Genomic DNA, 15,930 nt, shown 5'->3' with positions numbered 1-15,930 from the left:
TAAGCTGTGAGTCCAAGTGACCTACGGTTAACTCAGGTGTGGCAAACTTGACTTTATAAAAGGAGTGTACTTGAGTTTTAATGACACTCTTCCAGGACACATATGCAAATGTACTCACAGACTCAGGGGGAAAATCTCTAATGAGGTAAATGAAGCGGACTATGTCGTCGTTTCTAACAGGGTAGCATGTACTTAACCGGTGCTTTACAGTTTACAAAATGCGTTCACAGATTACCTCATTTAGACTTCACAGTACTCCCATGAGATGGAAGTGATTAAGAGTTTTTTTTCCTCCCTAGAGAGGTGCTGTGGCTGAGTGGAGGTGAGTGAGCCTGCTGTGCTGACAACTCTAGAGGCTTCACTCGTCAGGAAATGGGTTTTCTTTCTCCCTGACCTGAGGCAAATACTAATCTTATTAAACATCCGTCATGAGGCAGACTCATTCAAACATTCTTCCTAGAAAAGGCTTTCCTTTGCTGTGATCAAAATCGACAAAGCCAGAACACCTCTCACGATAGCCCAGCACTCTGCCAGACGCAGTCCGCCCCTTCAAAAATTACCATCGAACAGATTGGGAGCTAAATCTGAACACAGAGCGTTCCAGTTAACGCAGAGACCTCATTTCATCAGCTCCATTCTAGACAGACAAATGCAGACGTGATGATGAAGAAAGTGACCCCCTCTCCCTCGCCTTTGTTTTTCAGTCGCAGTGGGACACTTTTCGGTTTGAGGATGAGACAATCCATGGAGAAAACAGTATGGTACAGCATGATTGGCTAATGACATCAGAGTCTGGGCATATTCTAAAGAGGGAGCAGTCACCTTCTGGGGGCTCTTGTCTGTGAAGACATTTCACTTCAAATACAGACTTTACAGTCCCACTGATAAACTGAAAAATCTATTTTTTAAACAAAATGAAAAATAACTGTCTCTAGGCAAATGCAATAAGCTTCTTAAAATTGTGTTAGCAGGTCGTGGTTTTCTTCCATATCTTTTAAAGACACTCAAATAAATTAAATAACATGGCTAGGAAAACAAACAAAACCCTTACCTTCAGGTATGCTTTTTCTTCATGAAACCAATTTCACAGAACAGTCAGATACGTAATAACGGGCCTCCCAGGGATGTGATTTTTTTATTCAACTTGACATGCAAGTCATGAGTAATTAATTATGTCTTCTATTTACACGTTGTCAGATAAGAGTATTAAACAGAAGAGTGGAGACCTGCACTGAACACCACCATTAATCGGTTTAATTTGCAAACCTAATGCAATCAAGAGGAAGACATTAGTGTTAAAATGTTGTTGTTGTCCTTTCTTAAAGGGATAGGCCTGTTTGATGGGAAAAGTCACATAAAGCCAAGAAGCCTCAGCATCACTAGTCTACCTGCCTGCTTCTGTCTTGGACTATAGAAGGTCTGAGTGTACAGTCATTGATATCAGGCATCTTCTATCCCAGCATATTACAGCTCAGCTCTGTGTAATTATCCAATAAAGTGTAGAAGCATCACACGTGTGTACCAACTACAGGAGGCAATAAGTGAAAGCATAAACCTGGTACGTGTGAACTTATAGAACCTCATGGCAGGTTTGGGTCTGGAAACTCACGACTGACAGTGAAAACCACGCCCGACAAAGCAATGTGATGTAGCAGTCATCTGTACAATGCATAGACCAGGGTTTGTTTTTGCTCCTTCTGAACACCTCTGAAACTCAGTTTCTCTGTTTTGGGGACAGTGATGATGATGTAGAAAGCCATGCACGGATGGGATAAGCTAATTTGTGGAAAGTATGGAGACGGCTATTGTATCTTCCATATCATTGCTGCCATCATAAGCAATGCGTGGAGGGATTGATTGATCATGTGATTTTTGCCAGTTGTCCACATTGCTTGATTCCTTTGGGACCAACTGATACGACCCTATGTGTAGAATTTTTATTTCTGAGTTAGCATTTGTGTTTACATCTGACTCTTGATTTCCTAGAGGGATTGGTCCAAGGACCAGAATCCGTAAGAGGTAGAATCCCTAAATTTTGTAATGTCTGGATGTAGTATAGGTACATCCTTCTATATATGTTAATTAATCCCTCACTTATTTATAACAGCTAATGTGATGTAAAGGCTAGATAGTTGTTATACTGAATTTCTTCTGGAATGGTGATAGGAAAATGTATTTGTACATGGTTAGTGGAGACATGATGTTCTTCTGAGTATTTCTAACTTGAGGTTGGACAAACCCAGCTATGTGGACACCCATAGACAGAGAGGGCTGACTGTACAATAGTACCACTGTATTCTCTATTTATTTGGGACTAAAAGCATGTAATTTTAACTCATGGCATTAACTAAAGATAAAAAACCTGTAGAGGAAATCCCATGATTATAAGAGGATATTAACACAAATTGTAATTATTATGGTCACAAGGAACAATTTTTAGTCACATCCGAAGGAAGTAAATTTGAAAGTATGCCAACAGTTACAACATGAGTCTAAAAAAGTCCATTTATTTCTCATTTGTCTGAAAGAGTGGCTACAGATTAATGTATAAACAACAGGATCCAAGAGAGTTTAAGTCTAGGGACTAATTTACCGAACTACCCAAGCAACAGAGGATTATTTTATCTAATTAAGACAGAGCTTGCATATTTAGAATTAGGCGTTTGCATTTAACAGCAAATTCAGAATTATAAAAGCAATTAAAGCTAAAATGAGGTATGATAATTTTCCCTGCATGCCACTGAGGAACCAAAGTGCATCTTAAAGTGTGCTGTGTGGCTTCGGAGCAGACGCAGTGAAGAACACTGACTCTCTGCTCAGTCACTTCCAAATTCTTGTCCTCTTCAGGACGTGAACCCATCCACACGTCTTGATCAAGCCTCCTAAACCTAACTGAATCGTCTCACGCCTAGGTTAATCTAGGGACAATACAGTTTAGTCTGCAACCAGCCTCACTATGAACTTGAATTTGTCACAGATCGTGTTTTATTAAGGTCCCTGGGTATTTTATGTATTTCCTACATTATTCCACATTAACTTAAATGCCTTGCTCTCCCTATAAATGTGAGTATGGATGTTCTCCGTTGCTCCAATCTGAAAGGTTTTCCTTAATTTCTATCAAGTCTGTTGAACAGGACTAGCATGAACACTTACTTCTTTATGAAACAAACCCTCTTCCAAGCCTGTGTGCCCTGTCCTTTATTAGAAGTTGCTGTCTCACCCATCTGCAGGTTAGTAGGCTACTGTATCTAAGCTTTTACAATATTCTCATACACTGTCCCTTGAGCTTTTATGTGTCCACATTGCCTTCATTTACACTACAGATTTTCTGATGACACACTTTATTTTATGTTCTTAAAAGTGGCCAATAGCTTCCTTTCCAGAATAGGTGAATACATATGAGGACAAGTGGTTGAAATAAGCATGTCATCTTCTTCAAAAATTTTCCAATGACCCAATATTTTATTCGAAGTTTGGAAGCTTATCTTATACTTTCTATTCAATTAGAATTTATTTTATATAATTTCCTGATATTCTAAAAAATGATCCCTTGAAGAACAGACTATTCTTTGTCAGTCAATCATCTATTTACATCCTACCATGTTGACCTCTGTGATTTCAATTTTTTCTGATGTGAGTGTTATGAGTGGGGTTGTCTTAACTCTTGGTCCTTTAAAGGATTTACAAGACAAGTCTTGGAAAGTGTAGTTAAATATACAACCCACTTCATAGTAAATTCGAGTCTGCAGGCTAATAATACTTTTAAGGTCCTTTCCTTCTGTGTATATATTTTCCCAAAATATACATTTATTTAGATATCTCCACTTTCCCTGTCAATCTAATTGTTTTCTCTCTGAGTTGCTATGGGTGAGAAGCTATGTCTATCAGCTAGTAAGTTAAAATATTTAGCAAACTGGTGGGCATAATAAAAACTAAAGATAACATAAACAACCCTTTGAAATAATTATGCACCTATAGGAGTTGAAAATAATGGGTGGAGCAATGGTTCAGTGAGTAAAATTTGAGTGTGGGCACGCACATCTATAACTCAACATTGCAAGGAAGGGAGTGGTGGCAGATGGGTATAGCTGCCTTGCCTGGTCAGCTAGCTTAACCTAAATACAGGCTCAGCAAGAGACCCTGTCTCAAAAAATAAGGAGTCATAGATAAAGACACCAGACTCAACCTTTCTCCTGCCCCTACACACAGGTGAGTACACTTGCACAGCCATATGTATACACAAATATATACATGACCTTCTACACACATGTAAGTTTTAAATGAATGTACAGAAAAAGCCATAAGCCTTTCACTTAGCCTCCTCCAATGGTAACAATGTTGTCTATCAAAATAAGAAAATACCCAAACTATGAAACTGTCATTGAGTCAAATCATTCAGATTTCACCAAGCGTACATGTACTCATGCATATGTACATGTTGGGATGCAGGGGTACTGAGATGTCTAGATCTCACAACTATACATGGTTTTAGGAAATTGCCATTCGAACCATTCGAGCTGTATGTATGTATGTAACTGTATTACAAGGCTTCCTTGGGCTGCCCCTTTACAGATACATACACCATCTCCCCATATCCCCAACTCCCATCCTTGGTAAACTGGACTTGATTCCCCAGCTCTGTGACTTTGCTATTTCAAGAATATTACATAAATATAACCAGAATATTGCATAAATATAACCAGACCAAATGCCATCTTTTAAGACTGTTTTTTTTTCAGTAAGCATACTTTTATTGAGGTGAAGCTACCATGGTCATCAATCTATCTTCATTGTCATACACTGAATGGATGTGCCACAGGTTTTAACCATTCCCAGGCTGAAGGGCATCATGACTGTCTTTAGAGTTCGGCTAGCCGTACAACTTCCAGATGCAGGCTTTAGTTTATTTAGATGAATCATGATGTCTTTAAAATGGCTAGTTGCTGAAGATAAAGGTTTCAGAATTGGGTGACAAGGGTAAGGAGATGGTAAAAACAGTTCATAAAAAAGTCTGTTAGTATGTTCAGGGAGGGAACCATTCATTTGCCCTGGTTTTCCCAGAGCACGTCAATTTGTGTCCGCTGTCTCAGCATAACGATCTGTTTGCTCACAGAAGTGCCCCAGCTGGTATAACTGCGCTTCTGATTCTTAGTGACCCTGGGAGCTCAGTCACAGTGGGACTGGAGTTCAGTGGGTTGCTGTGTTCTCGCTGTTCTCTATACCTGTGACATGGCTCTGTGGAGACTGACATGTGAGACCCGTCTTCCTGCAATGAAGGATAGTCTTGCTGAAGTCTACTTCTTCCTCCACATAAAACAAGTCTGTCTGCCGGTTTTATGATTGAGGGCATTGTCCCATACAGCCATGCCCTGGGCTAGTTTCCAGTCCGTACAACAGCCACATCCTGAGTGTTTTAGCTTCAGGTCTACAGTGAGCTTAGCTGGGACCAGCTGTTCAGCCCTCAGTGAATCACTTTCTCCAGGGCACAGAGGCCAAGCGAGAGGATAGTGTCACCCATTCTTGTGTGGGAGGAAGTTCCCTTGGGGGTGGAAAGCTGGGGAGAGAGGAGGATGCAGGCTGGGCCACTGGAGGAAATGAAGGGACAGGGACACATGACCTCCTCGACTTGCCCTCCCTTAAGAGGCCAGTGCACCATGAAATGGCACACACCTAGCACAGAACACAGCCAGAATTCAAGCCAACCTCTTCCCTTTTTTTCCCACAAGACAGTCTGTGCTCTTCAGTTTCTTATGATGGATTTGGAAAGAAAAGGAGGGTATCGCATCCGGCCAATGCAGCCTTGCAATGCTTTGTTAGTTGTTTGATTTTTTGACTGCTCGCACGCATGGACAGCACACCCATAAGCAATGACCCTCTTAATCTCCAAATCCCTGCTCCCCACTTATTGCTCGCGATCAGTATCTATGAAAATCTGTGTCCTTAATTAATGCAAATATATCTGGAAATCATATGTAACTTATCCATATACTTATAGCTTATTGTAACAAATTTCAGAAAGTTGAAATACACATGCCTTGGAAAAATATGATATGTTTAAGTGAGAAGAACATACATGGCAGGGCAGTTTTGATTTTTGACAACATATGTAGACACACATACACACACACACACACAGAGTAGTGATTTGTGAGTGGACTGTTTAGGAAGAAGTTTTCTTTCTTTTCTGCCTGTTGCTTTTGTTTTTGTTATGGTGAATGCCTACTTTTAATTCTCAATATATTAATATAAAATATTATACTTGACTATTTGTAACATGAATTAATAAAAGACCCAGAGACTGATAGTGGGGTTCAACCTGAAGATCAGGGGAGCAAAGCAGCCAAGCTACCAGAGAATTCTCACCTCTAAAATGGGTGGGGTGTTCCTATTTTCAATGTGGCTGGAGAATGAATCCTTGATACTGAGCCTTCCTATCTTCAGTGTGGCCAGAGATGAACGCCTCCTACTCAACACTGAAGACCCTGCTTCTGTCCTTTATACCCTTCTAGTGCGGGGATTGAAACTTATGACCTGCTACTCTCTTAGACTGATTCAATCTCATGTGTCCCTGGAGGGCTTTGAACTCAGAGAGATCCGTCTTCCTCTTATGTGCACCCCCTCCTAGCTTCTGGCTGCTAGGATTAGAGCTGTGTGCCTGGCTTCCACGGCTTGTCGCTGACTTTGCCTTCTGAATCCTCAGGCAAGCTTTAATAAATCATGAATAACATATCACCACAGCTATTGATACATATCTGATTGGAGCGTCTTCAAGTACTGCAAATGAATAGCTCCCATTTCATATCTATGAAAAACCAGAGCGTGAAAGGCTATTTGGAGACTTTGCCATGGCAACCAGAATTTCAATAGTCTTCCTACACTCTCCAGTAGCCTTCCAAAGTGAAAGATTCCCTATCAATCAAGGATTTGAAGCCAGCAGGGTAACAGTACCCGGGTGAGCACAGCTTTAAAGGTCCTGTAGATGTTTATGAGCTACAAATACATAATACAGAAATCCAAGGATTCAACCCTGAATGGTAGCTGATTTTAGCAGATTTTGATAACGGAAAACAACAACCCCACAAATGCCTCAGCTCAGTTTTTAGAGTAAAGTCCAAGGTATTTAATTCTAAGCCCTGGCAATCACCTTAGCGAAAAGCTTTTACAATACCAGAATTTCCATATTGCAAATCCCCGGAGTCTAACCACTCTGAGTGAAGCCTGTAGCCATTGGTGAGAGACTAATTAAAAAGTATAATTTGGTTAAGGAAAACTGCAGAGGGAAATTCCCCAGCACAAAGCACAATAAGTTTGGTCACGTCTTACTACTACACTTCAGTGTAAAATAATGGTCTGTACCAGTGCATTTCAATGCAAAAATACCTATTTTTTTATAGTTTTAAGGGGAGAACCACATTACTCGATATTAAATGACACATCACAGACAGCATACAATTAATTTCTGTTCTACTTTTGACTGTGTTGTTGTTTCAGAAGGATCTTAGTGTGTATTCTGGAAGTTGTAATCCTCCAGCCTTGCCTCCCCCCAGCCTAGTGCTAGATCACATGATTCCACACTCTATTTGTCTTGCTAGGAAACTTAAGATCTAGAAATTTCAAGCCATTTGCCCCGAATACGCAGTAGAACTAGGAGTTTATGGTCATCCTCAACTACAGATTAAATTTGACTAGAAGGCTCTGTATTAAATGAATATTCAGAATTTTGAAGACACCTAAATAATAGGTATTTTCTAATAACAATCTATTATTGTAAATACCATGGTTATTCTTGGTGGTTTTCAGCAAGAGTTATACTGGTTGTTTTCCTTGCTGCTGTTAGAGACTACCTGACAGAAAGCAACCTAGAGAAGGAAGAGTTTCTTTCTTTTTATTAAGGAATTATTTTTGCATGTATGAATGTTTACATGTATACATGCATTGCTCTTAGAGGCCAGAAGAGGACACTGGATGCTCCAGAACTGAATATCGGACAATGTGAGCTACCATGTGGGTGCTGGGAACCGAACCTGAATCCTCTGCAAGAATAGCAAGTGCTCTTAACCACTGAGCCATCCCAGAAGTTTCTTTTGGCTCTCAGTTTGAGGTTATAATCTGTGGTTGCAGGGAAGGCACCAACGCAGAAGTGAGAAGCAGAAAGTCAGTCTGAGTCCCAAAGTCGGGAAACAAAACATGATAAATGCTCGTACTCAGCCTTCTTCTTTTACTCTTTTTTATTTTATCTCGGACATCGGCCCATGACATTAAGCCACTGTGTTAAGCACAGCTTTTCTTCCTTAGTTCAACCTCCAGGGAACACGACTGTAAGATATGCACATGTGTGTGACATATCCAATCCGCCATCACATCCTTGCTTTTTATTCCTACACTTCAGTTCTTAACACATTGCCAAATTAGGTAGAAATCCCTAAGAAACATACTTAGACATCCTTTTTACGGACCACCAAATTGACTCAAGTTGAAAATTCCTGGCTAGTCTTAGAGAAAGATGACATATGGCGAGGAGTCTTATCCTAATGACATTGCTTCAGGGACATACAGGACTTGTGTGAATACCTACTCAAAAGTTTTTAGAAGTGTTGGTTTGATGTTGAGTAAACATTATAATAATAATTTACTAACTAGAGTATTTCTAGCGCTACTTTTTAACTCTGTAGATGGGATTTAAATTTTACACTTTACATTGGTTTGTTTTTTGTTTGTATATAAGGGCACATGCATTCCATGGAGCACATATGTTGGTTGGAGGACAACTTCCCAGAATCAGCCCCCTCCTTCCACCATATGGGTTCTGGAATTGAACTTAGGCCATTGGGATGGACAGCAAGTATCTCTACCTGCTAAACTCTTTGGCCAAGCCTCCAGATGGAATTTCGTATCATTAATTAATGGAGTGATGGGATACATTGCTTTCAGTCACTAATATGAAACATAAATAATTTCATTACAATTTCGCCCTAATTCCTATTGGCCAACAATAAAAAATGAAATTAAAATTACAGGAAACAATTAGAGCTAACCCAGACTTTAGCATATTCACGATGCAATAATAGGCCATTCATGTAAACCAATCTGCTACAAAATCATTTAAAGTCTTTCAGCTCACAAATTAGTATATGCTTTACATATATATTTGTATTTCAGCTGCTTGAAAGTTCAATGAGCTGTTTGTTAAGCTATATGGTAAATTTTTAATGATCACAACATTAATTCATTTAGCATGTTGTGCCTGCTGTTACTATTGAAAGAAAATGTCTATGCTTCAGGATGTGGCTCATGTTTAATATTAAACCACAAGATGCTTGAGTGTCTTTCTTCTAATATACACATTTCCTCTATTTGAGCATGCATCTAAGTATGTTTTGTTTCTGTGTCTGTGTTCACATTGCGTCATTGCAATGACATATCTGACTGTTAGCCATTCTTTCCCTGCAGCATCTGTCAATTCTGGTACCTAATAGGTGAATGTACTGGACAACAAATCACTCTCCTATAATTTCTCAATGCTTCTATTTTGGCTTTTGGAAAAGACGTATCAACAATGTTGGTAAACCTTAAGTGTGCTCTGTCCAGAAAACTAAAAGACAGAGACAATGAACTAAGTTGCCAGGGGTTCTGATAGTGCAGGTTCAGAAACAAGATGGTGTGGGTTCACCATATTCTCAACCATAAACAAATCAATGATATTTATTTAGGAAAAATAGAACACAGCAAAAGTCTCAGTTATCAAAAAAGAGTTTTACATTTATTTGTTCACTTATATTTGCCTGTGTATGAGGGTGTATGAATACCATCAAACATATGTTAGCTGGAAGATAACTTCCCAGAAAAAAGAGAAAAGGGACACACACACACACACACACACACACACACACAGACACACACGACATATTTATCATTTGAATCATATACATATGTGTGCATATATGCAAAAGGAAAGAATACATACATATATGTATATGTATTTAATAGTAAAGGTCCGTGAATTACTAGTGTGAAATAGATTTACATGGTTATCACTTGATTTAAGATAAGAACAGTTTTGTCAGGAAAGTGAATTGTACTTCATTCTTCACTGAAAAAAGGCATTCTGCAAGTGGCTCATGGGTCTGTGAAAAAGCTTGGTGCATGGAGTAACTTCCCACCAACCAGGCTGTCTAAATTCCATCACTGAATCACATATAGTGAGAAACAAACTATCTCTAGGAAGTTTCCTCTGCCTCCACAGTGTGCATAAAATAAATACAATTTTATGTAACCCATGTATTTGCATACAAATAGATGATGGAAATATCTGTTTTCATCAATTTAATTTCATTCTCCAGGCATTCATTTTCTCTCAGAAATTACATGTGTGTATCTCATTTGTAAGGCAGTTCTTGAACTTAAATCCCTATTTCCAATGTTGATTCTCTCTCTTTGCGAAATAATTTTTCAAACACTTGTCATTTTTCCTCTCTATTGTCTCAATTTCCTGACAGAGAGGGAAGGGAAATCCCTTTACCAAGAAAGCTCTTGGACCTTGCTTCAAGATCTTCTGGTCGCTTTTTTCTAAAACACAGGAGACAGAGGAGCCCAGCTGCCTCTTAGCATCTGGAAAACCTCAGGAAAGAATAGGTTGCTCACTGTAGAATTAGATGCTGACATAATCGAGAGATAGGAGCACAGCATGGCTGTCCCTCTAGCGGTGAAGTTAAGGACACCATTTGCAAGGGGGAAGATAATCTAATATCTAGTTTTGTGGAGTCCTGGAACACGCACAGAAAAGAAAACAGAAACAACAGTGTCTGCAGAGGTACAAGAGGTTTTCGGAAGCTGGTTTTTGTTGTTGCTGTAGTTACAGTCTGTGTTTTCACATGTTCTCTTCAATGGCTCATAGACTCCTCATGGAACCTTCTAGAACCAATAGTACAAGGGATAAGAGGAGGGTCATTGTTTTGATTGCTGCTTCACTGAACCTGTCCACATTCCTACGCCCTCTGCTTACGTCAGCGTGCAGCCTAAGATATGAAGACTGTGTTCTGGATGACAGTTTAAGAAGGGACACAGTCCGCCGGGCGGAGGTGGCGCACGCCTTTAATCCCAGCACTCAGGAGGCAGAGACAGGCCGATCTCTGTGAGTTCGAGGCCAGCCTGGACCGACAGCCTCCAAAACAATACAGAGAAACCCTGTCTCGTAAAACAAAACAAACAAACAAAAAAAAGAAGGGACACAGTCCATCATGGCAGAGGGGGCAGGATCACAAATCAGCTACTCACACTTCAGCCAGGAGGCAGAGAAGCAGCAGGAAATGGGGCAAGGAGCCCTCTTTCTCCAGTGAGGCTCCGCTTCCTTAAAGCTCCTTAACCTTTCAGAACAGCACCAGCAGCAGGCAGCCAAGTTTTCCAAGGCACCATCCAGTGGGGGACTTTTTACATGTAAACCACTGGATCTGCTCTGACTTCTCGGGTCAACTGGTTCCAATTACTCACACAATTACTGAAGCAGAAGGAGCTAAGAAGGATGCACCCCTATAGAAGAGCTGTGTAAATGACTCCTTACGACCCAGGATTAAATACCGCCATAGGAATGACCCAGAGAGTCCGTTGAAAAGGGCCTGTTAGAGGCCGTGTTCTCATGAAAACATTAGAGAGGTCCTGCCATGAGGAATACAGAAATATTGACCCAGTAGGGATAGTAATGATCGTGGGGGAGTAGTGATGTATAACGGAAGCCAAAAATAACTATATTTTTGTGTGCCTGTATTGGCTGTTGGCCTTGTATATATAAGTTAGCTCTAGGTTTTATAGGGACCATTTTCCATTAGCTTGTCACCTGTGACTTGCTTATTTTGGGAGAGGGTTCCTTCCTATTGTAAGCATAGATAGCCATGAGCTTTAAATCCTCCTGCATCAGCCTGCTGAGTGCTACGTTGACAGACATGCAACACCATTCCCAGCTTCAATCACTACAGGTTTTTGTTCATTTGTTTGTTTGTTTTTTTTATATGTAGCCCTGTCTAGCCCTAAAGTTGTGCTATAAGCAACTGTGACATTGAGCTCCTGATTGTGCCTTCCAAGAGCTGGGGCTACAGGCATTTCTGCGTGTCACTGATGCTTTCAATCTTTTAATTAATTTTTAAAACATTTGTTTACTTTTATGTGAAATAGGGCTTTGCCTGTGTGTGTGTGTGTGTGTGTGTGTGTGTGCCACAGTTGTGTAGTACCTATGCCAACCAGAAGAGGGTCTCAGGGCCTCTGAAGCAAGAGTTACAGATCTGAACCTGGGTCTTCTGCAAGAGTAGCAAGCGCTGTTAACCATCCAGTCGTTTCTCCAGCCCCCAATTACTGCTTTTGAACTGATAAAATCAACTAACAGTGTAAGAAGCACTGATGAATAAATGCATGACTGAGGATATCATATTTTTGAGAAAAATAACAGGTTTGCATTTCAATTTGTGATTTTAATAATATATTAGTATGTGATTGACAAAGGTTTGCTATTTATAGTATAGTGTTGCATTATAATTATGATTATTTAACCGTTATAATGATAGTTCTTCAGGCTTTCCTAATATAGACATGTTCACAAGTCAATTATTAGAATATCTCAGAATGCTTAGAAGCTGTTTATATGGTGAAGGAATTTTTTATTCTATTTATTAAGTTGTTATCACACTTCTAGTGCCAGATGTTAACACACAGGGAAAGACAAAAGCTATGAGATAAAACTTCATCTCAAAAGTATTTATAATGTATTTGGATTCATTGGAGGAGAATCACCTAATACTGTGTGGTACAGCTCATTTTTTCACTGGGATATGCCTATGAAAATGAGACGTCAATGAACCCATGAGTCTGGACTCGTTAAATTGGAGAAGAGGAGAAATCAATTAAACTGCCTGTTTTGTCACACTGCCACCGACCACAGTAATAGTATCAACACAAAGATCTTTTTAAAAACCCTCAAGACTCAAGTTGGTTAAAAGCAGGACAGGTGGCTCAGTGGGTAAGTGCTTGCTGTACGAGCATGAGAACCTGAGTTTAGATCTCCAACTGCCCATGTAAAAAGCGAAAAGTAGGAAAAGGTGTCTACAAGCCCACAGATAGATCCCCGGAGCTCTCTGGCTAGATAGTGTAGCTTAAACAATGAGTTCAAGTTTCAGGGAAAGACCCTGTCTCAAAAACTGAAGAAGATAATGTGATCATAGACGATACCTTGTGTCACCCTCCACTCCCCACATGTGCACACACGTGGACGTACTGCACACAAACATCCATGATATATACAGACGTGCCGCAGTTAATCTACAGTTAAGGCGAAGGGACAGTGTGGGTTTTCTCTGGCACACAGCAGCAGTCTTTTACATCATAATCACCTAAAGCAGGAATGTGCTCACAGTGGGAAGGCTCAACACCCGTCACCCGAAAAAGCAGACGCAATGAACTGTCTCCAGAAGACGCGAGATCAAAAATTCCCATAAGAAAACGAGACACATTGGGTGTGCATGTGTGTGAGAGAGAAAGACAGACAGGCAGTTGTCAGAGAGACAGACAGAGACATGGTTCTCATGGAAGTGGAGAAAGGCAGGAAGACCTTGGTCTGTAGACATTTATCCTGGCTAAGAGTACAATGGCCAATGTCATAGCATTCATAAAAATTGAACATAGGCCTTTAAAAAGTAAAGTACTGATACCCTATTCAAAGTCTTGGATGGCATCTCATGAAAGAGCAGAAATAAAGAGATGTAGACAGGGAGCATTCTGTGAAGGGGTGGGGAGCTTCCAGTTGACCATAAATAAGAACCACTTCAGGGAAGGCAACATCAAACTCTGATGAAGTCATAGTCTGCAGTGTGTGTCTTAGGTGAAAAAGCACTGGTATTGACTGGGTTGATGACATAGGGGGCCATTTTCAGGAAAGGCAGTAGAAATGTGATGTCTTGTTCTTGGGAGGAATTATGGGAGGGCAAGTGGGAGGGAGACACTAAATAAGCAATCCATTTGATCCTCAGACAGAAGATGAGACTGGAAGGCTCTTGATGGATAGTAGAGCTTTAACTATTGTCTCTAGTTGTACAGACATGCTTACCATCAACATCAATACATAAATTCTAAGTGTTCTATGACCAGCACCAGGTACACACCACATCAATTATGCAGATGTCAGCTCATGAGGTGCAGTGACTGATTCGGACAACCAGAGGTACCTTGCTAAATGCATTCATAGCTAAAGCATGGGCAGGCAATGACATACAATGCCTTGCACACTCAGTCTCTTACACATTCCCTCAGTGAAAATGGTTATAAACAGCATATCACACATACCCCAGTCTTCCCGTAACTCATGTTCACCTGAATTATAGAGAATATGAACCAAGAGGTGGTGGCACACAGCTTTAATACCAGCACTCAGGCAGGAGACTAGGGCAGATGGATATCTGTAAGTTCAAGGCCAACCCAGTCTACAAATCGAGTTCCAGGACAGCCAGGGCTGTTACACAGAGAAACCCTGTCTTGATAAACCAAAAAAAAGGAAGAAAAGAAATTTGAAATTGCAGGCCAAGCTTCAGAGTTGAATATATTTGACTTATGTCTTTAGAAATATTTGCTCACATGGAGGATATAAATATGATCATTAGTAAATGTTGGTCATAATTAAATCTATGGAGATTCTTACAGAGGATAGGGGAATAGTTTGCTTCATACCCATGGATCATTTTAGGTTGTATCATTGAAATCTGGTAAGCTATTTGAAATTTAATAATGGATTGTTTTAATGTTCATGCCACCATGTGCATGGTTATATCTACTTTATAGGTTCTTGTTCAGTCCTTTGACTTAAAAAAAACCCCAAATTATAAGGTGCTTATACTGTATGCCTGATGCACCAACCACAAAATTTATGATACTACACTATATGCCTAATTTAGCACTTCGAACATCTCTTGTTAACTGTTTGGAAATGTGATTCAATCAAAGAGTATGTGTGAAAATGCTTAGAAGATTGAGACTTAGCAGCTTTTCCATTTATAGGTTTTCCTCTTTCTGCTATACTTTATACTAAGATGAAACAAATGCTACCCTTACATGAAATAAATGTGAGTAAAATCCCTAACAAAATTATTGTCTCACTAGTGTAATACTTGCTGAAAATTGTTCTTGTATGTGCTATGATGTGCTGCTTATCATAATAGCCATTTTCTGGCAAATGTTGAGAAATACACATATTGTGTAAAAGAGAGTAGAAGTCTATTACAGTCATTAAGATACCACCATGCTATCACAGAATTTTTCTTATTCCATTGTCATGTTTTTCCATCTCTTCTCCCCAAATAAATATTTGTATTTCTAGAGTTGCCATGCACTATGAAGCAAAGACCTGAAATTGTTCCAAAGGTTAAATGTAAATGTAACTCAGATTTCAGTCTCTCTCTCTCTCTCTCTCTCTCTCTCTCTCTCTCTCTCTCTCTCTCTCTCTGTGTGTGTGTGTGTATGTGTCTGTGTCTGTCTGTCTGTGTCTCTTTCTCTCTGTCTCTCTGTCTCTTACACACACACACACACACACACACACACACACACGAAATATCTTATCAAGCACAAGTCTAAACTTCACTCGTGTACTTCCTTGCTGTTTCCCCAGAGAGGATTCCCTGTGAACCGGGAAGACAAGGAGAAGATAGAGAGTACTTTACACTGATGCTGCGGGCATCCGTGGTTCCTGTTCACTGTAACCTTGGGGACCATTCATAATTAATGGGCATATAACCAAGAGGTGAATCCTCAAGGCGGAAACATTTGCAGTCACTAATGTGCAGACGGAGCTAGCTAGGTAGCAGCCAGCGTGGTACTGAATGGATAGCTCCCGGTCACCTGTGGACATGCTTGAGTTGCAGGGCCAAGAAGGGAAAAGGACTCAACAGCGTGGAGCAAAAG

At 40.1% G+C, this 15,930-nt stretch overlaps 1 protein-coding gene across 2 annotated transcripts in view; it reads right to left on the bottom strand.

Annotated features, from left to right (window-relative positions):
- Ptpro (protein tyrosine phosphatase receptor type O) overlaps positions 1–15,930 on the bottom strand; it is a 199,138-nt gene that overhangs the window by 181,918 nt on the left and 1,290 nt on the right. The gene's annotated exons all lie outside the window — the stretch shown is intronic.

This window comes from Mesocricetus auratus, unplaced genomic scaffold (assembly GCF_017639785.1).
Source record: "Mesocricetus auratus isolate SY011 unplaced genomic scaffold, BCM_Maur_2.0 Super-Scaffold_100001, whole genome shotgun sequence".
Lineage (NCBI taxonomy): Eukaryota > Metazoa > Chordata > Mammalia > Rodentia > Cricetidae > Mesocricetus > Mesocricetus auratus.
Note: the sequence above shows the minus strand (reverse complement) of the source record. Positions and strands in the feature narration are given on the sequence as shown.